We start from the raw sequence: 21,904 nt of genomic DNA on the forward strand, positions 1-21,904 counted from the left end.
GCCACGTGACTCGACTCGGAGGACCCGGCACCATGGAGACTGTCGAGGTTCTCCTAGAAGGGCCCCCCCAACCGGAAAGCGAGGCGGGCACGCCTCCCAGGGAATCGCGGACATCCCTAAGAGGCCTGAGCTCTCTCCGGTGGAAGGCGGGCGTCTCTATGGTTGGTTCCCAGGGTTCGCCGCCATTTTGTACAGGGGACCTTGAACTTAGAGCCGCGGGGGCACGGCTTCGAGGCGGGGTTTTGAGGAGCCACGGGTGGGCGGGCTTCTAGCAGACAGAGCGGGAGGCGTGATTCTCCTGCGGGAGAGGGTGGCGGTTGGCCAGGAGTGGCTCTCTCGGTGTGGAAGCAGGGGCACCCTTAGGATTGGGGACCGGGACAGGCCTGCTGACGTGCACGTGAGGCCGAGGCGGTGGCGTCCGGCGTGGGAGGGCAGGCGCGCACCCTCGCCGCAGTCTGGGCTTGGCAGGGGCGTTCCTCAGCGCCCCGCGCTTGGCTCACGTTTTTGCCACGCCTGTCGCGGCGGTTGGCTGGCGTTCCCCGCTGCCTCTGGAGACAGTCCTCCGTGACGCAGGGATGCCATCAGTATTTCTCTGGGATGGTTTCACGTTCTTTGATGTATGGCTCCCTTTGTCCCGTGCCACTGGCCGAGCTGCTGGGTTTTATATGGATACTGCCTCGCCTGCCAGCTTTTGGTGAAGTGTGACAGTGAACACACTTGTAATAGCTAAAGGAAAAGGGCTCGGGATTAATTCTCTTGCATCGGATCAGTGAGGGTTACTAATTGGAAAAACAAGTCAGGTGAAGTCAGGTGACGGGTGGAGGCAAGTTCTAGAGCTGCCCTGTCCAGTCCGGTAGCCACTAATCACTAGGAGGTTTTGAACTAATTAAAATACGAAATCTCAGTTTCTCATTTGCACTAGCCACATTGTAAACGCTCAATGACCACGTGTAGCTGACTGGGCAGTGCAAGATTATAGCACATTGCCAGAATACACAGAGTTGTATCCGATCGAGCTGATCTAGATCGCGGGACGGGGAAATCGTCCGGTGTCCGTAATCCAAAAAAAAAAAAAAAAGCTGTTAGGTCATGGTTAAGCACTTTAGCCCTCTAGACACAGATAATGCTAATGCTTTGCTGCATATGAATATATTTATTAGCATAAGCCCCACCAACAAATAATAATTGAATGCCTACAGCCTGTAAAGCTTTTGTTGAGGGGATGGTGGGAGTGAAAACAATAGTTAACAATTATCCAGTAATTAAGAGCCAGGCAGCTTTACATGCATTCTCTTAACTGTGCTTCCGCAAATTTATGAGGTTGGTCCTAGTGTCTTTGTAGCTGATAGATGAGAACACTGATGACACAAACTACTAAGTCCAAGATCTTTTTTTTTTTTTTAATTATTTATTTGACAGAGAGAGATCACAAGTAGGTAGAGAGGCAGGCAGAGAGAGAGGAGGAAGCAGGCTCCCGCTGAGCAGAGAGCCCAATGCAGGACTCGATCCCAGGGTCCTGAGCCGAAGGCAGCCGCTTAAGCCACTGAGCCACCCAGGCGCCCCTAAGTACAAGATTTTAACCGTTAACCATATTGCTTCTTTGGGGGGCAGAAGAAAATAGTCTTTGTCTTCAGATACCTTAGAATCTGATAGGGGAAAGACATGTTCTAATAAACTATATGAAAATATGGTAAATGCTGGAGGATTCTGAATAGAAGCTAATTAATAAAATCGAGGAAGAAAAAAATAGCCTTCAGTTGTTTTTTGTTGTGGGAGAAGGAAGAGAGCAGAAGGTAAAGCTTTAAGAAGGACAGATAAAAGTTGGATTTACTGGAAGTGAGTTGAATATAGTTGCATGTAATGGAAGTAGACGAAGGTATAATGCATACCAGACAAAAGAGAATAAATGAAATAAGCCAAAGCATGAGGATTATTTTAGTCCTCCAAAGGTGCAAGGAAACCAGACTTACTTGATTTTACCTATCTGATGAGCATCCATGGTGTATCAATAACTTTTTTTTTAAAGATTTTATTTATTTATTTGACAGAGATCACAAGTAGGCAGAGAGGCAGGCAGAGAAAGAGGAGGAAGCAGGTTCTCTGGGGAGCAGAGAGCCTAATGTGGGGCTCCATCCCAGAACCCTGGGATCATGACCTGAGCGGAAGGCAGAGGCTTAACCCACGGAGCTACCCAGGTGCCCCATCAATAAATTTCAAAGGCAAGTTTGTTAATGGAATCAAAAGAATCGGACCAGTTTACTGATAGGTGTGATTTTTATTGAGTATGGTTCTATATCACTAATGATACAATATAAGAAATTCATGAAAATGGACAACTTTTTAAAAAAATAATATTTTTCTATAGCCAAACCAATATAAAAATTTTTCTTCCTGGCCTTGTTAGTTTGCCAGGGTTTGTAAGTCAGCGTCTTGGTTGATAGTTTCCTGGAGCCGTGGCTTCTTTAATCTTTACTGTCACACAGTAAAGTGGGTTTCCAAGCAAAATTGCTATAGAATCCTTTTAAGTTCTAGTCCTCAGTACCAGCTGTGGTTCAAGACTCATTTTGCTGCCGCCACTACCAGCAGGGGGAGGCCTGCTCCCTTAAATGCTACACTCAAGGCTGTAAATTGGCTTCTTTTTCTTTCTCCTGTCATGGAATGCCACAGTCTGGGGCCAGGAGCAGCCCTTCCACCCAGCCTATTTCATTAAGTTGTTAACTTTCCCGTCCACGTGAGGATTTGCATTTTCATGCTGCCTAAAGGATGCCATGAAGGGTCAACGTTGTGCTGAGTTTCATTTGAAGAAATTTTCAAGCATACGATATAGTATATAAAATACTTGTAAATAGTCGCTTAATACTTATTTTAATATTTAAAGTTGAATTTAAAATTAAAGTTCATTTAGAACTATTTTAAAGTAATTCAGAATAGCATAATAGCAGTGAAAGTATTCAAAAGATCCGATTTCAAATCCCTGCTCCTATCAATACCATTTTCTAAAAGAAGGGCATTTTAACATCTTCCCCCCACATAGACACAGGAAGGAGGAGAGGCCATCATCTCATGATTGGAAAAATAATTTCTCCTCCATGAAAAATTCATTACATGATTCTTATTTTTCCATTGTTGCTGAAGACCCGTGAAAACATCACCCTAAGGACTGGCATCAATTCTTGGACTAGCTTTTGAGAACCATCCATTTTATTTTTCCAAACCTTAGTCCGGCCATCTGTAAAATAGTTATCCTCTAGTCTGAATCTAGCATTATTAGCACTGACCTCTTCATAGTGGTTTAAGAGGCTGTGCTGGGAAGGTAGGCATCTGTGTGCTCTGCAGTCCCAGAGCCGGGAGTGCGAGAGAAGAGGACAGGGCCCCAGCCTGTGGTGGGCAGAGGGATCTACGGATCCCAGGCTCTCGGCAGAAGTGGGTGAAAGTGGGATGTATGCTCCTTTTTTTCTTAGCAGTTGGGTGACCAGGCCCCCATCAGCCAGCTTGGTTTGGGGCTCACAGTCTTAGGCGCTATCTGGAAGAGCCAACAAAGGATAACATTTAGATTACCATCAGGATGTTAACATACAGGCCCGGGTTTGGTTTCAGGGGCAGTGGAGGCTCACCATCTTCTTGCCTGTACCTGAAATCCCTATAAGTTGTTTGACATGCAAATACTCTAGAACCCAAAACAATTTTTTTCCCATGACCACTAACACAGAGTGTTTACTATTTACCAGACACTGTCTGTGTTTTGCCTAGATTTACTAATTTAATCCTCGCAGAGTCCCATGAGATGGGTGTGGTACCACTATTCTCATTTTATGAAGGAGTAAACTAAGGTAAAGATGCCATGGTATTTGCCAGCGTCCCTGGTAGTAAGGAGCCGAGCCAGGATTTGAATTCCACAATCCTTGCTTCCAGCCATCTGCTAGATTGCCTCCATGTTCCGGTGGAAGCAGTACCACCACACCCTTTCCTGCTGTGCTAAGGGGGAGGCCAGCGGGGAGCCAGAAGGCACTAGGTACAGCCAGGAACAGAGTCTGCACACCACACAGGCAGACTTTGCAGACAGCACCTCCATCTGGTTATCCACTCTGCCCGGGGTAGAGATGTTTGGTGTGGGGTGCGGGTGGGAGGCAATGGTGGTTTCAAACCACTTACCTTTCCAAACCACTCAGCAGCTGCCTTTTACCTGTTAGATCTACCTAGAATCTTTATAGTGGAAAAAAAATTTTTTTAAGATTACTTGTTTATTTATTTGAGAGTAAGTACATGCAAGCGGGCACGAGAAAGTGAGAGAGAGAGAGAAAGAGAGGGAGAGAGAGAGAGAAGGAGCAGGGGGAGGGGCAGAAGCAGACTCCACACTGAGCAGGGAACCAGCCTTGGGGTTCAATTCCAGGACTCTGGGATCAGGACCCTAGCTGAAGGCAGAGGCTTAACCAAGTGAGCCACCCAGGCGCCCCTATAGTGGAACTATTTTTAAAGTGTCCTCGCCCCCCCACTGAATATGAGATTTGGTTGTTTGTTTTTTAAGATTTTATTTTATTTGACACAGAGATAGCACAAGTAGGCAGAGCGGCAGGCAGAGAGAGAAAAGGAGAAGAAGGCTCTCTCTGGAGCAGGGAGCCCAATGCCGGGGCTCGATCGCAGGACCCTGAGATCATGACCCGAGCCGAAAGCAGCTGCTTAACCACTCGGCCGCTCATGTACCTTGAATATGAAGTTTTTGACATACACTCACAATTTCTTTTTCACTCAATGGCCCAGAAAGCTGTTCAATTTCCCTTTTGTGTGGAACCCTTTGATTTTTAACTCATAGGTTCTCCTGGGCCACATCTCATATCTTGCCTTATGGGTTCCCCTCTCTTCTGTAAATAGCCCTTGGGTCCCAGCTGTGTTCCTCAGCACAGGGCTGCCAAAAGGCTGGACACACAGACTGAGGCAGCAGAAAGCCAGAGGGGGCTGGGGCTCTTCCGTGGAACCTGACACTTCCGTAATGAAGCTAGCTACAAAGCCCAAGATCAGGGGCAGCCTCTGCGCAGACATTAATTATTCCCCAGATGCAATACTTGCGCCATCTCTGGTGACTTGATCTAGACTGGTTTGCATGGTAATATCTTCGGTACCTATCTGCCTTCCCTATAGGAGTCTAAGCCCCTTTAGGGCAGGAATTACATCTAATGCCTTTCTCCCACAAAGCAAAAAACAGCATATAGTAAGTATTCAACCAAGTTGTCGGCAGTGGGACCTCCTGCTTCCTGAAAATTTAAGAGTGCACTCACAAGACTCTAGAAAAGGAAACCTGCACCAGCCAGGGTTGGGAGTCACTTAGGTGGCCACTGGTGCAAGACCAGACCGTAGAGGTTTTCTTTTGTAAGTTCCCTGACACCCTCTGCTCCGTCCCACCTCCAAGCCTCTGGCACCCAACAGCATGTGTCACTGGGGCTTGTGGAAAGGCGGAGTGAAGGTCATTGCTGACAGGTTCCGCTGCACACTTAGTAATTCTGGCGAGGAAATTCCAGAGTGTCTGTTGTTTCTACCATACCAGTCATTGGAGGTCTCTCCTGTTCTGGGCATTTGCTCAGCGAGGCTCTTAAATCCCCCTCCCTAACATTTGATCGGGCTCTATTGGAATGGCTGACTTCGTTTGGAATTCCATGAACGATATAGTGAGTGGCTCTACTTTGCAGACAGAGACAAGCCCAGAACGTCACACACCAGCACTCCTCTTTCCAGCACCAGCTAGGCAGAGCTGGTCCTTTTGACAGGCTTCGCTCCGCACAATTGGCTGGCTGGGCTAGTTTAAGTCAGCATCACCAGAGGTTGGATAAATAGGCACCAGATGTTGGGCTAAAGCCTTACCCAACTGTTCTCAAAACTACCTGGTTGATTTCATCTCAATTCTCAATCTGCTCTCTCTCTAACTGATGGCCTGATCCCAGAGTCCAAAAACTCAAAATTCTGTCTCAAACAGGAGATTTTCTGAAGATGTTTCAAATATATTTGTGGGAGTAAAGAGTGGGTAAATATTCTTTTTTTTTAATCTGGAAGGTGGTCCCTTTAAAACTTCCTACAAGAAAGTAGCCTTCCAAATTGGAAGGAACATTTAAATTTGATTTCCATTTTTCCTAATGTTAGAGAAGCTCTGAGATATTCCTTATTCACTCTCTAGTGCTTTGTCAGGTTTTCAGCCTATTTCAAAGACAGTGCTGTCAATACCTACAGTGGAGTGGAGTCTTTCCAAGGCAACTCATTTGCCTAAAAGGTCTGGGAAGTGCCGTCCAGACAAAGAAATTACTAAGAGCGTTTTCTTCAGGTATAAAAAAGTGCAATTTATGCCCCCAGAACTAGGGTTTCTTTGAGATGGTTAGCGTCCCTTTTAAGACTTAAAAGGCTGCTTTTATCTGGTAAAAGTCTCATCCCAGCTGGAGTCAAGGGACCGGCTGCTCCGGAGCTCTTTCCGGAATTGACAGCCATCCCCACACAGAACTACTGGGCTTTTGGTCTCCTGCTTTCTGGAAGGGGATAACAGGATAACCCACAGCATTGACCCACAGGGTAAAGCCAAGAAAATTCACCAGAATGTCTTGTGCTAATAGTTTAACAAATTCTCCCCCTGGCACTTTCTGACAGAGTGTGGGGATTTTCTTGTGTCATCAATTTCAGGAAGAATTGTGTCATCCAGGTGCAGGGGTTCCTGGCTGTCCTTTACCTGTTGTCTCCTCATGTCACATACAGCCAAGAAAGCAGATGACAGGTTCATCTCTATTACACAGGGAATTACCCAGTGGTTGCCTAGCAACTCAGTGCAATCAACACGGTCTCTGTGGTGGAATGTAGGGTGGTTGGCTTTCCAGAATGACTGTATTGGGGGCTCTAGAAAAATAGGTATGTTTTCCTGGATTTAAAGCTATTAGAATGGCCTTTTGTGTTGCTTCACTGTAGTATTCCTTTCAGAGTAGCCCATTACTAAAAAAAAAAAAAAAAAAAAAAAAGACAAATCTCTAATCAAATCATTAATACAGCAATTGCTTCAATTAAATTCAATTCAGTAAGCATCTTCTGTGCGCTGGGTTGTGTACTAGATACAATAAAGAGTTAGGAGGAAGAACAAGTATGGTCCCTGTCTCAGGGAACTTCTGTGTTTAGTAGATGTGTATAAATCATTTGTTTACACGTGTGAAACAGACAGCTCTCATGTGTAGGGAAAATAAAGGCATTTTTATTTGGAAGAGTTCCTTTGTGTTTGATCAAAGGACTTTTCACTTTTATTTGAATTCCTTCCTTTATAGCTTGTAGCCACGATCAGTTCAAAAAGCTGCAATCAGTTCAGAATCACTTCTAAGGCATAGCTCTTACTGGAATTTCAGTAATTAGCAGCTCTTACACAGCTCTTGTTGGAGAGTGACACTGCCAGTGTTGTGGGGTGGGGTGATGCCGCCCCACGTCTATACTGCACGCTTTCTGCATAATTGCTGCCAAGGTGTTCACAGCTTCCCTACCTCTATTCTGCACCTTCCAGTTGAAAAGAGGCTCCTTGCCTTCCTTTGTCTACTTTGCAGTAATGTCATCCACCTCCCTCCATTTAAGGAGGGACTTCAGAATGTTCCAGATCTTGCATTAGGGGGTCTTCTGATCCCTTGAGGGGAGTTCTTTCCCGCTGGGGAGACAGTTGCTAGGCAGAGCCTGGGGTTCGACTAGCTCCTCGCCCTGCAGTTGATGTGTTTGGTGGACTGGTTTCCCACCTTCCTCACGAATCCTGTGCACACTCATTAAGAACCCCCCTGAGTGGCCTATAGCTGGAATCCATAGAGAAAAGAGAAAGCTCTTGAGGACAGCTGTAGCGTGGCACCAGAGTTCTGCCTCCCACCTTCTGTTAGCACGCTTCGGTTTGCTTCACCCTCCCCGGATCCCAGGGCAGGACCTGCTTCACGCTCATTGCCTCCACCATCTCGTGCCCTCAGATCCTTTGCCAGCGATTTCTCAAGAAATCGTTCAGACATCTTGTGTCCACATGGAGCGCCTGGCCATTGCTTTCTGACCCAATGTCAGGCAGAAGAAAGGGGGCAGAGGGGATGAGAGCACTGGACAAAGCAGATACTGTATCAATGTTTGCCTTATGCTTCTTTTTTTTTTTAGATTTATTTACTTATTTATTTGACCGACAGAGATCACAAGTAGGCAGAGAGGCAGGCAGAGAGAGAGGGGAAAGCAGGCTTGCCAGTGAGCAGAGAGCCCAACACAGGGGTCGATCCCAGGACCCCGAGACCACAACCCAAGCTGAAGGCAGAGGCTTAACCCACTAAGCCATCCAGGCACCCCTGCCTTATGCTTCTATATTCTACCCTTACACCTTCTCCCTAGCTCCTCCTGCGTGTTCCACAGACAGAGCTCCAGAAGTGGGAATACCTATCACACGACTGAGTACTAACCTCAGCTTTCCACTTCCGGTCAAACCAACCAACCAACCAACTAACGTTGACTATGAGCTATATGTCTCCTAATGGTCAGGGACACAGTAAAGAATAACATGTAGTTTCTACCCCTGAGCAGGTCACAGATTGGTTTTGTGAAGTGCTGTAATGAGGGCTGGGAACACAGACAGAGGAGCAGTGAATTCAGATGGGGGGTTGGGGGGTAAGTTCAGGAAAAGATGTGCAGAGAGCCATTAAACTAGACCTGGGGGGTTGGCAGATAAGGTGGGGGGTCTCTCTCTTTTATTTACTTATTTAAGGGGGGCTACGATGGAGTGTCTGTTTCCCTTCAGTGTTGGGAAATCCTTCATTGCTCTCCTCTAAACCCTTTCCCCAGTAGTTTACCCTGTATTCCCTCTCATTCCCATGTCAGGCGAAGTAGCAGAAATCTTTGCCCAATAACCTAGTCACTCAGAAGCCTCTAGCACATCCTATGTGGGGCTCTACCTTAACATAGAATAAAAGGATTTCCTTCCACCCCAAAATCCTGCAGCTAGACTTCTCTGTCCACGACCCCAGGAAGAGTTTCTGAGTAGTATCTACCTACGAGGGCTCTGCCTGGAAAGGTGGGAGGAGATAGGGCAATTGGCTACCGGGGGCTTTGCCCCAGATAACGGCCCTTGGAAGAGTATGTACGTAAGTATGTATCATGGCGTCTTCACTAAAGACAGAATATTTGAAGCTGAATGACTATAGAAGAATAAAGTCCAGTGTCTCACAGCACCCTGATATCAGACTTCGCCAGCCTGTGGGTTGTTATATTGACATCCAGACTTAAATTTCATTAGTTCTGAGTCTTCTTGAACACCTGTCGAACTTTCTTCTGGTTCCCTCCCTGCCACCCAACTCTTCCTCAGTGATCTGAACAGATCTGCCAGCAGATCCATGATGCTTTCCCATGGCAACCCCCCCATTGGTGGTCTACCCATCACACCCCCTTAAAAAGGGGTACCTCATCAGCTTGTGGGGCCTCTGTGAGAACGGTGTTCTTATCATGGTGACTCCTGGGGGCACCTTGATTTAGACCTCAGATCATGACCTGTGGGTCATGATCCCAGGGTGGTGAGATCGAGCGCCTTATCGAGCTTGTCACTCAGTGGGAGTCAGAGCCTGCTTGACTTTCCCTCCCTCTCCCATTCCCCTCCCCCTGCTTGTGTGCGCACGCGCGCTCTCTCTCGCGCTCTCTCTCAAAGAAATAAACTTAAAAAAAAAAAAATAATGTCACTCCTGTTGTGCTGAGCACAGCAGTCTCTCCTGGGGCCACCCTAAGTCACTAACTTGCCCGAAGTAGAGAGCAGGATGGAGCCGTGGGGCACAAATGAACTTCTTGCAGACTGGCTGTACTTTGCCACCTGGGTTCCAGAGCAAAACTGTTTGCATCTTCAGTTGCTCAAAGTCTTACACGATTACTCCCTTTCATCCAACCTCATCCCTCACTGAGGCTGCAGATGAGTCTCTCTGGCCAAGATGGGAGTTGAGGGCTCATTCGTTCCTTCCTTTCTGTTTCTCCACTGGGAGCTCTTCACCCAAACAAAGGAACTCCCACAAAACCAAACAAATAAATCTCGAAACCTTCCTACTTCAATAAAAAATAACAGAACTGTGTCAACTGATGCAAACAGATACTAATACCTGGGGTGGGGACTGTTGGTGGTGTTCTGGATACTCGATCCCATAATTCATGAAACTCAGGAGTGTTGGTTTCTTGTGTGACTTGAAAATGAGGTCAAGACTACTCACCCCCCGGGCACCTGGGTGGCTCAGTGGGTTAAAGCCTCTGCCTTCGGCTCAGGTCATGATCCCAGTGTCCTGGGATGGAGCCCTGCATTGGACTCTCTGCTCAGCAGGAAGCCCACTTCCCCCAACGCCACCCCCACCTACCTCTCTGCCTGCTTGTGATCTCTGTCAAATAAATAAATAAAATATTTTTTAAAAAAAGAAAAGAAAAGAAAGAAAGAAATGGGATTGCCCTAAAAGTAGAGCTCACTCTGCAGTGGACAGAGCCCAGGGTATGGCACTGAAGATCTCATCTGAATCCAGGCCCTGTCACTTATAAGCCAGAGTCCCCTGAGAAAGTCCCTTTACCTCTCCAAACTGCTATTTCTCATTTATAAAATGGAGTGATGACAATGTCTGCCCTCCTTCTCAGGGTTGTGAGAATGGAAGGGGATAGAATAAATAGAAATAAGAATGCTTTGCGAACAGTAAAGTATCTTTTATTCTCCTGAGGGAAAGCAGGAAGAAATCACAGCAGCTCAGTCCCATGGGTGTGGCTTTGGGAGGCTGGCGGAGTCTTTCCTGGGTGTGATTCTGCACCCACACATCGTACCACCTGTGCCTCCAGCACAACTCTGAGGCCTGGAACTGTCAGAACCCATCCAGATGTATGACCTTGTCCTGAGTTGCGGTGGAATATTCAGTCTGATGAGACCAGTGCTAGAACCAGTGGCTAGAGGAACGTGAGTGGGCTCCCTGACATCTAACATCAGTCAAATCCCCTTTGCTGCTGGAGGCCAGCTCCTCTGAGCTACTGCTCATCTCAGCATCATTGCTGAGTTTTCCCCAACAACATTGTTCTTCTTACCAAGAGCACTGGTGATGCAGCAGATCTTGAAAGAGTGTTTCACTATGATGCCTGGGCTCTTTTCCAAGCCGTGGACACTTTCTTCAAGTTTGATGCTGGCACTTTCTTGATCTTACCAGAAGGATCCTTCATATGCAGGGAGTGACAAACAACAGTACTTCTGAAACCAGGAAAAGCAGAGCTCCTGCCTACGACCCACTCACCATTGGCACAAAAATATATTATGACAACAAAAGGCATGCTATATTGTGTCATATCCTTGGAAAGTCCAGTGGGTGTCACTAAATGGTCATGACTTTGGCATTAACAGTGTTTTGTAGTGTGAATGGCCTCCGCCAAAGTCCCAACCCCAGCAGCAAAGACTGCTCTCAGTCTAGGCATCCCTCACCCACCTCCCAAACTTTGGGACGGATCCATCTAAGTGGGGGAGTTTTGACGCTCTCTGTATTGGATGATGATTAGAGTTACAGTAGCAGATGGATTGGCTAGCTTGCTTTCTTACTTTCTTTCTTACTTTCGTTCTTTCTTTCTTGCTTGCTTGCTTTCTTAAAGATTGGCCTTAAATAGGGGTGCTTGGGTGGCTCAGTCATTTAAGCAGCTGCTTTCAGCTCGGGTCATGTTCTCAGGGTCCTGGGATCGAACCCCACATCAGCCTCCCTGCTCAGTGATGAGTCTGCTTCTCCTTCTTCTGTGTTTCCTCTCTCTCTCTCTCTCTCAAATATATAAATTAAAATCTTAAAAGAAAAAAGATTGGCCTTAAATTGATTTTGATATAAAGGCTCTGTTGACTTGCTGCCATTTGCCACTTAGAACCTTGTCCCTTTTCCTGTTTCAGTCTAATATTTATCTTGCCCATCTTGTGGCCTATTGCTCACCCGTTCATGGCTACCTTGCTGTCCCCTGTCTAATGGGCTCTCAGCAGCCTCCAAGGTGAAGCTCTTGGCCCCATGAGGGGCAGGAGGCATCACCTCCCATGTTCTGCCAGCTAGCCATACTGTAGCTCTCCTCCGTCACACTCTTCCCCTCCTAGGGTTTTCTCATCCTCTTCTTCCCTGATGTCCAAGCCATTGGTTCTCCCCTCTGGAAGATATGAACCTAAAGGCCTCTGACTAGAAGTACCCAGGGCACTCGGGGGGGCAGGGTGGTGAGCGGGGTGAGGATGCTACCCTACAATATGTGCGTGCACATGCACGGTGTTCTCTAGGACTGGTGTGAGGGTTGGTGTCTGTAGGCACTTGACACCATGGCCTTGGAAAATGAGACTCCTTGGCAATGGGCCCTGCCCAAAGTCTGGAAGACAAGTCAGCAATACACTTTACATCTTCTTCAAATGTTGAGAGAAACTGATTGTAGAAATTGACTTTTATGGTCTAAGTATATTTTAAGTTCAAAACCAAATGTTCTGTTTCCACTGTTACTTGTTTAATATCCCTCTTTCAACATTAGCCTTTGGCCAGTGAGGATGTCTGGGGCTGGAAATACACAGAATCTCTATCAAACGAACACAGAACATCACTTCTACATAATATAGGATATCCATAACAGAGAGGAAGCCTCAGTGAGCATCAAGCAATCAACAGTCTGTGACAAAGGCAGGTCAAGGCTGAAACAGATCATCGGCACAAGTGCTCTTAAAAGATATGATTAGGTGCTCAGTGTTTAGTCAATGGGGTGACATGTTGCTATTGTTTTCTCATTGTGGCTGAGACTGAATTATGAAGAGATGGTTTCTGGGTCTTAACACAAAGAGGTGGTGTCCAGCCACAAGGAACCTCATGTGCATTGATTGGATAATAAACACCTAAGCGGGTCTTCTCTACCCATTATTCTAAATCTTCAGTGATAAATCACTATAGTGCGTTGGGACTTCCCCATTTTGTAATGTGCTGATTCTAAGTTACTTCGTTATATAGAATGGAGCCCCATGACCTATTTTCCTGGGGCCTGGCTTAAAGTGGTGTATGGCCAACGACAAAGTGAATTTCAGAAATATTAGAATATGAAGAAAATCTGATTGTAAAATAGATGAAATGCAATAAGTTAGTGGCTTAGGAAAAAAAAAAAAAAAAACAGAAATGGTTATCTCACTGAAGGTACTGATTCCAGGCTGGAAAGAGGCTCTGCTCCATGGGGTCATTCAGGGATCCAGCTTCCTTGCACCTTCCTCTGTCATCCTCTAGGGCATGCTTCTCACTTCATGGTCAGAGCCAGGTCTCAGGCAAGTTCATGTTCTGTTCAAGGGAAGGGGAAACAGTGTCACAAGGCAGGCCCATCCTCTTAAAGCATAGATCTGGTTGTCCTTCTATTCATAGAGTGCAAACTTAGTCACGTAGTCACACCTAGCTGCAAAAGAGTCCTATCCCTGGCTGGGCAGCCAGGGCCTGACTATAGCTGTTACTCTGGAGGAAGGGGAGGAAGAATCTTGGTGAAACTCTAGTAGTCTCCATTTTAGGAACCCATTTGAGTGAACCATATCAGCTGCCACTTTGTCATGTAAGAGACATGGGACAAAGCTTTTGTCTGTCACCTGGAGGTTGATTCCGGCAGTCGTGACACAAGATTTATACTGCGATTCAGCAAAGTTCTCCTTATACAACCTTCACCTTGCTGTATTTCACAACAATGAGCTTCTTTTCAGTATGAAAACTGGTACCTCTCTGTTGTTTTTTGCCATCCAGAATCCTTTCTCCTCTCCTCCAGGAGTTGTACCCTGATTCTCCTACTGGGAACCCCCACTTTTCCATCTTCGATGTCCTATACACAGAGTTGACTCTCCTCCTAGACCCAGAGGCAGGCATGTGACTACAGCCTGGCTAATTGGGTGATTCCATTCCCCAGTGTATTGCTTGGTGGTGGACCTTGACCCAATCAGAGCAATGAAGTGCAATGAAACTTTTGCTGAGAATGCATAAAGAAAAGTACTTGGCATTTTTTCCTCCACAAGTCTCAAACTGGGAACATACAGGACTAGAGCCCCAGCAGCCATCTTGCCCCTATGCGAACAGAATGTGAGGAAAAGCAAAGTCAAGAGATAAAGATTAAAGCAAGGGATGCCTGGGTGGCTGAGTGGGTTAAGCCTCTGCCTTTGGCTCAGGTCATGATCTCAGAGTCCTGGGATGGAGCTCCTCATCAGGCTGTCTGCTCAGTGGGGAGCCTGATTCCCCCTCTCTCTCTGCCTGCCTCTCTGCCTTCTTGTGATCTCTCTCCCTCTGTCAAATAAACAAATAAAATACTAAAAAAAATAAAAAAGATAAAACCAAGTCCTGGTACTGTTGTTTGAATTCCTGGATCAAACTAGGCCTGATGCAGCTCTATGCCAAGTCACTGGTCTTCTCAGTTATGAGAGATGACATCCACCTCCCCCCCTCCTTGAAGTCATATAGAGTTGAATTTTCTGTCACTTAGTGCAACCAAGATAGCCTTGATACAAGGACCACAAACACTTGGGGTAGAGTGAGGAAAATTCTCTTGGGATCTGTGTAGCCTAGCTCTGCCCTAGATCTCCATAGCTGTCTAATTGCTGAATGGGCACTGCTTCTAGCCAGTGGTTCTCAGCCAGGAAAGGCTTTGTCCCCCAGGAACATTTGGCAATGTCTAGAGACAGTTTTGATTGTCACAGTCAGGGGGAAGGGGAGGGAGGAGAAGCTCCTGGCATCTTGTGGGTGGAGGCCACATCCTAAACATCCTACAAAGCACAGGGCAGCCCCCACAACAAAGAATCTTCCAGCCCAAAATGTCGTCAGTGGTGAGGTTGAGAAGCCCGGCTAACCCCACGCAGAGTTCAAACACTCGAGTTAATCCCCAGTCCAAACACACTTGGGAAACTGAGCTCCTTGAAACAGCTGTGTTCTCACCAGGGAAGGCCTCACCCTGAGACCCTCCAGGGCTCATCAGCTCCAGGCAGAGAGACAGCAACTCGGTCATGACTAAGCTCTTTGGGAAACTGATCCAAGAGATCAACCATTGCCTGGTGGGGGTTATGAATGCTTCTTGGCACCCGGGAGAGGGAAATGGGTGGCCTGTGACAAAGAGATTTTATTTAAGGCCTTGCATCTTTTATTTTTATTTTTTTAAAGATTTATTTATTTATTTGGCCAAGAGATCACAAGTAGGCAGGAGGCAGGCAGACGGAGAGAGGGGAGGAAGCAGGCTCCCTGCCGAGCAGAGAGCCCCATGTGGGGCTCGATCCCAGGACCCTGAGATCATGACCTGAGCCGAAGGCAGAGGCTTTAACCCACTGAGCCACCCAGGCACCCCAGGCCTAGCATCTTTTAAAAGTGTTGGAGCCCTCTCTCCAAAAGATGGAAAAACGAGGCCTGTTTAGGTCTGAAATATCACTGTTATCCTTAGCACAATAAATGTTTTTTTACTGAAATCCAGAGAACCAGGGGTCTCTCTACTCCTTGCATCCTCTGTGCTGGGGGAGGCGGGCTTTTCTAGAAGCTCTGACTGTGGAATGCCTTTGCTTCCCAGGCTCCCATCCCCACTTGCATTCCAGCCCTCAGCTCAGCTGGGTCCTTTCTAAGAGCTTCTTGGTGGGTGTCTGAGCGGCAGACCAACGCTCCCAAGACCCAAGACTCTGGTCCTGGTGCCTTCTCTCCAAGGGCCCCCCTTCCTTATCAGCCTGCCTCCTAAAAAGGGACCGAGCTGCCCAAACTTGCATCAAGGACAAAGAGAGGGGGACTCAGAGGCAACTTGATGATTTTTTTTCCCCAATACTAACAAATAAGACCCTTAAAGCACTGATCAGATCACAGCTCCAACAACCCTAGGAAATTTAGATTTTTTTTTTTTTTTTTTAGCAGAATGTCCCCCCTGGTGTTCAATCTGGCTTTGCCCAGACTCCTTCCCCACTTAGTTGACTGCACACAGCTTTCGAAAAACAGCTTTTGTTTCCAGGTGGAGCTGTATCCTCCCAGGAACCTTGCCTCCAGGCCCTGCAGCCTGCAGACCTCGGGCCTCGCCTCCCCCTCCAGGGGTGAAGTCAGGCCAAGACAGGGTGAAGAATTCAGAGGGTGTGGGTGTTTTGCTGGGGACAAGGAGTCCCCTTTTTTTTTTTTTTTGGTCGTTGTTGTTGTTCTTGGTGTCACTTCCAGACAGATAGGAAGGAAAGAAGTAGTAAACATTGTTCAATTCTGGACAAATGCTGAGATGAAATTTTCTTCAGGAACCTCCCTGTGGGTCCAGGCTCTGTCCTTGGAGGTAGTGGGTGGGGAACGGAAGACCTAAGTTTCCTTGAGAAAGTTCAAGTTCAGAGAAGCCAACCGCTTGAATGTGGGGTGTAATCAAAACGCCCCTCAATTTTTGCCGCTCACTGTCCCCGGGCGCAGCTCGGGCAGGGAGACACGCCTTTTCTGTTCAGGCTCAGGTAAGGTCACGTTATGTCACAAAACCCCACGACCCATCTAGAGATGAAAAGCATCCGGTCACAGGAATGCTTGCCCTGCTGGGTGGGGGGAGCCTGTGACTCTGTCTCTGGGTTCTGAGTTCGAGTCCCACATTGGGTGTAGAGATTACTTAAAAATAAAATCTTGGGTGGGGGGAAACATCCAGACATAGAAATGACACTGGTCTCCCGTCAGAGAAAAGAAATCTTCTTCTTGCTCTGAGCTCTGTAGTCCGGGGCAGCTGGCCTGTAGGGAGAGGCCCGTGGCCAGCGTCCGTCTTTTTCTCACTGACCTTTTTTCTCACCTGACCACCTCCCCTTCCTTGCTGTTTGCTTTCAAGGTCTGAGTGGGAGGGACTAAAGGGGTGACGGGGAAAGGGAAGATGTATGAGAACAGGGGAAAAGGGCTTTTTTTTTTTTTTTTTTGAGATTTTATTTATTCATTTGGCAGAGAGAGAGACAGCACAAGCAGGGGGAGCTGCCGGCAGAGGGAGAAGCAGGCTCCCTGCTGAGCAGGGATTCCAACACGGGACTCCATCCCAGGACCCTGGAATCACGACCTGAGCTGAAGGCAGACTGTCAACCGACTGAGCCACCCAGGCACCCTGAAAAGGGCAATTCTTACGTCACCACAGATTTGCCCGCTCTCTGGGCCCAGCAGATGGTGAAAACTGTCTCCTGGGCCACCTCCCGCTCTCCCAGGTTCTTCAGAGACTCCCATCTTCGAGGCTCTGTCCTGAGGGTCCCATCTTCATTTCCTTTCCGGGTAAGCCACTCGTGACGCCGTCTTCAGCCCCTTCCAGCTTCTTCCTGTTAAGATCCCTGGACGCTTTCAGAGGGCTTAAAATGACCCCACGCCGGGCCTCTCTCCCACAGCCTGCATCTCCTCCCTGGGAAGCACTCACAGGCCCCTGCCCCAATCCCAGCAAAACGCATCCTCTTCTCACAGGCCTGACGGGGCCTGGGGCTCTGGATGGTTTCATGGAAGCCCCCGCCTTGAGGCTGGCGATGAAGGTAGTAGGGCGCCCACCTTATTGAGGGTAGAACTCACAGGACACTTTACTCTTAGGTTTCCATTTCCTACCTGGGCTGTTCTCTATGCTCTGGCCCTTTTCAGATCGATCCTTGATGGGCTGAGGGACCCAAGTGCTGTGATCTGGCTCTCCACTGTTTCCCCTGGGGTGTGTCTCATGCTCAGTCTGTGCTCCGTCTGCTCTCTGATGCGGTTCTAGGGCCTCCAAGAAGGCCCCCAGCTGTCCTCACCTCCTGATTTTTCTCATCCTTGCGTGGGTTCCTCCCACCCTGAAAAGGGCTGACCCTTGTAACCAACCACTTGCTATCACAAACATGATGGTATCTGACTTCCGAGCTACATCATTGTGTGGGTTTCAGTGTGTCCCCTAAAAACATGTTGGAGCTTTAACTCCCAGTGCCTATGAATGGGACCTTAGTTAGGAAGAGTCTTCGTAGCTATAATCAAGGGCACGATGGGTTAGGACAGGCCCTAAATCCAATGACTGGTGTCCTTTTAGGAAGAGAGACAGAGAGCAGACAGACACAAGGAGAAGGCCCTGTGAAGACAGAGGCAGAGTTTGGAGTCATGTGACCACAAGCCAAGGAACATCCGGGAAAGCTGGAAGACACCAGAAAGGATTCTCCCCTAGGTCCTTTGGTGGGAGAGCTAGAACTAGGATCTGGACTCCTCACTTCTCGTCTTGGATCGTGCTTCCTGCCGATACCCTGATCTCACACTTCCAGCTTCCAGAATGTGAGAGAGTAGGTATCTGTTGTGTTAAACCACCTTTGTCACAGAAACCCTAAGAGGCTAATACAGTCATAGGAGACACTGTGCTCTCTACCCTGCTCTCTCTCACATCCCTTGTCCTAAGGCAAGCAGGCCGCCATGACATGAGGATCCTCAGGCAGACCTATGGAGAGGCCCACATGGCAAGGAGCCAAGGACCTGGTCAACAGCCCACGCCATCTTGCCACACTATGAGTGAGTAGCCTCAGAAGCAGATCCCACAGCCTCAGGCGGGCCTTCAGATGGCTGCAAACCCAGCTGATATTTGGGTATTGCCCCCTAAAAGGCACAGAGCCAGAACACCCAGGGAAGCCATTCCCCCATTCCTGGCTCCCAGAAACTGTGAGAGGACTAATGCTTATTATTATTTTAAGCTACCAACAACTGAAGTAATCCATTAGGCAGCAACAGATAACTAAGACTGATGTCTATTGTACTGGGGCCTTGGGATAACCGGAAACAGGAAGGGTGGCACCGTGGAAACCTCCTACATCACTTGGAACTGTCAGGGGCCCCAGAACCATTCTCTTCAGGGATGTTTCATGCTGTGGGCTCCTCCACCATTTGTGGATAGGTGTCCCAGTCATTCCTTTATGGATGAACACCTTCCGTGTGCTGGACACCGTGTTAGGGGCTGGGGCTGTAGGTGTGAACAGACTTGTTCACGGCCAGCCGCCATGATGGCCATCCCTCTGCTGACTAGGCAGCTATGGGCAAAAAAGACGGCCCTCCTCTGCAGAGGCCCGAGAAGGAGGGAGCCTGGGGACACTAGGGGGAGGAGCCTTCAGCACTGAGATCCTGCAAAGGCAGGAAGAGTGCGAAGTTCCAGGGTCCACAGTGCTCCTAGCTGCTGACTCTTCATCTGAAAGATGGGGATAAGAGCCCATGCCCCCTTGGGTTGTCAGGAAGATTAGATAATACATGGAATTCATGGGAAGAGTAAACAGCCCACGGCACTTTTCTTGTCTGAATATTATTATTGACAGCACTGTCCCTCCACGGCCACCAGACTCTTCTATCAGGTCAGTATTTGAGAAGGGACAAATTAAAATGAAACAGATGTAAAGTTGGAGGCTGATGGAAATTTGTGGCTGGAAGGCTGTTTTCTGTTTTTGGGAGGGATTATGTTCCAGCTCTAAGACAGCTCCCTGTGTAAGGTGATGAGTGTGATTAATTGCAATCAGCTCCTCTCCACATAATGAGGAAAGCTGGATGTCACCCCATGGCTTCCATCCAGGTGAGTGCAGTTACCCAGTATGTCCACAGGATGTCGCTAACAATCACTCTTCGACTACCTGCAGCCAAACCCATCCGCTCAGGGCCTGGAACTCAATAGCAGACCCCCATTCAGGGGTTTAGCAATCTTCAGCAACACCCTTTGAAACAGTTCTTTAAATGGCAACGCAGTGTGAGTAGAAGCGGGGGAGGGGTGGTGGTGGCCAAGAGTGACTTGGCCTGGGGAACCCAGGTGGCTAGGTGTGGAGCTAGAAGAGGACCAGGGTCTCCTGTGTCCCAATGAGGTGTGCTAACCGCACATCTGTCCAGCGTGTGTAAGAGGCTGGTGGGGACAGGAACCTGGTTTCTGGGTCTCTAGGATGGCCACCCCAGGGAATGTGATTTGAAGACAGGGGTTCAGGGGACCACTGGAGGGCCTCTGCTCCTTTCCCTTGAGCCCCAGGCCAGCTCTGCAGGCCCCCGAGGCTGCCTTCTGATTTCTGCTTGTTGAATGGCAGGAACAATGGAATTAGCAATTCGTCCTTAGACTAGAAGGGGCTCACAAAGCCAGGTCCTCAGAAAAATGCTTGCTCCTAGCCCCTGCTCCTGAGCAGAGGGGTCTTTCTAGTTCTTGGGGAGCCCAGGCAGTGTCTAACTCTGGCATGAAGAGTCTCCCAGCCAACACAAATGTCTCCACCCAGAGTCATTGTCCAGAGCCTACTCTGACTGGAAGTGAAGCACCAGAGAGGCAAGAATTCTGGCCCAGGTGCCTGATTTGCACAAAGGGAAGGCCGTTCTCAGGGGCCAGAGCCTGTCTGTGGAGGGGCCACGGCGTGTACACAGCAGATGCTCAGGAAGCTCCGTTCTCATTTCTTTCTCGCTTCCTCGGAGCCTTCTAGAAGGGACCAGCCTAGCCCATCCCAAGGCACTGCTCTTTCTTTTCCGATGATGATGATGATGATCAGGAGTGCTGTGATTTCTTTCCCCTCCCTCTTCATTTTGGCAGAATCACCTCTCGGCAGAGGAGCCGTTTGCCCTGGGGCTCTAATCCACAGCACCTGGAGGGCCTGCCTCTCAGCTCCTGCACCTGAGAAGCAAACAATGCAGTAAAAAGCAGAGCATTTCCTCCTCTGTGAAATGGTAGCAGGAGAGAAGGAAGTGGGCCTCCGGCCACTGTGCATTTGGGTTAGTGTCTAGCCACTGTGTATTTGGACGGAGGAGGTCAGCATCTGCACCCCTCCCGTGGTGGACCTGGTGTGGGTAGGACCACCCCCACCCCTACTCAGAGGCAGAGAGAATAGGAGGGAAGGGAATGCCCAGGACTAGGAAGTGTGGGGTTTTCTGGAGAGCTGTTGGAGGTAGGGACAGGGACTGGGAGAGAGAAACTCAGCCTGGGATTGGTTTATTTTTATTGCTTTTTAAAATCATGTAAATAATCTACATTCATTGAAAAAAAAATTAGAAAGCACAGATAAGCCAAGAGAAGACAACAAAAGTCATCTGTTAACATCTTGGCAAATATCCCTTTTCTATGCTTAGATACATAGACAATACTTTTGTTTCATCAATAAAATGTTTTCTTACTGTACATTGCTTTTATTTTTTTTATTTTTTTTTTAAAGATTTTATTTATTTGACAGAGAGAAATCACAAGTAGGCAGAGAGGCAGACAGAGAGAGAGAGGAGGAAGCAGGCTCCCTGCTGAGCAGAGAGCCCGATGCGGGACTCGATCCCAGGACCCTGAGATCATGACCTGAGCCGAAGGCAGCGGCTTAACCACTGAGCCACCCAGGCGCCCTGTACATTGCTTTTAAACCTGCTATCTTGGGGCGCCTGGGTGGCTCAGTGGGTTAAGCCGCTGCCTTCGGCTCAGGTCATGATCTCAGGGTCCTGGGATCGAGTCCCGCATCGGGCTCTCTGCTCAGCGGGGAGCCTGCTTCCTTCTCTCTCTCTCTGCCTGCCTCTCAGTGTACTTGTAATTTCTCTCTGTCAAATAAATAAATAAAATCTTTAAAAAAAAAAAAAAAAAAAAAACCTGCTATCTTGGGGCACCTGGCTGGCTTAGTTGGTGGAACTCCTAACCTTGGGGTTGTGAGTACGAACTCCAGGTTAGACAAAGAGATAACTAAAAAAAAGAAAGAAAGAAAAATTTAAAATAGAAAAAAAACAACCTTGTTTTGTTGTCTTTTTTCAATAGAACATTATACGAGGACATCTTTTCAGGCCAGCAGATACAGTATACTTTATCTCCATGGGTATTACTGGCTCTGGGGTGTTAAATGGTGATTAGAACTTGCCCCCATCACTCTGCCTGTCTTTCCTCAGCCGCAAAATGACCTGGGCACCTACATGGGGCTTGGGACTAGACGTTGGTCCTTGGGCAGCTGGAGGAGGTTGGACACGATCAGAATAAGGACCTGCCTTCCCGACAGAACCCTGATGATCTTGAC

General features: G+C 48.1%; 1 long non-coding RNA gene across 2 annotated transcripts; it reads left to right on the forward strand.

Moving 5' to 3' along the window:
* The first annotated feature begins 6 nt into the window (after positions 1-6).
* LOC131836837 (uncharacterized) lies at positions 7-21,042 on the forward strand. 2 transcript variants are annotated; one of them, XR_009355808.1, is made up of 4 exons: positions 7-165; positions 16,889-17,201; positions 17,968-18,211; positions 18,325-21,042. It is a non-coding gene; the product is annotated as an uncharacterized LOC131836837 (long non-coding RNA). The 2 variants fall into 2 exon arrangements; XR_009355809.1 differs by lacking the exon at positions 7-165 and adding an exon at positions 16,220-16,427 and having other exon boundaries at positions 16,895-17,201.
* The last annotated feature ends 862 nt before the right edge of the window (positions 21,043-21,904 follow it).

The sequence above is a fragment of the Mustela lutreola genome, chromosome 7 (assembly GCF_030435805.1).
Source record: "Mustela lutreola isolate mMusLut2 chromosome 7, mMusLut2.pri, whole genome shotgun sequence".
Lineage (NCBI taxonomy): Eukaryota > Metazoa > Chordata > Mammalia > Carnivora > Mustelidae > Mustela > Mustela lutreola.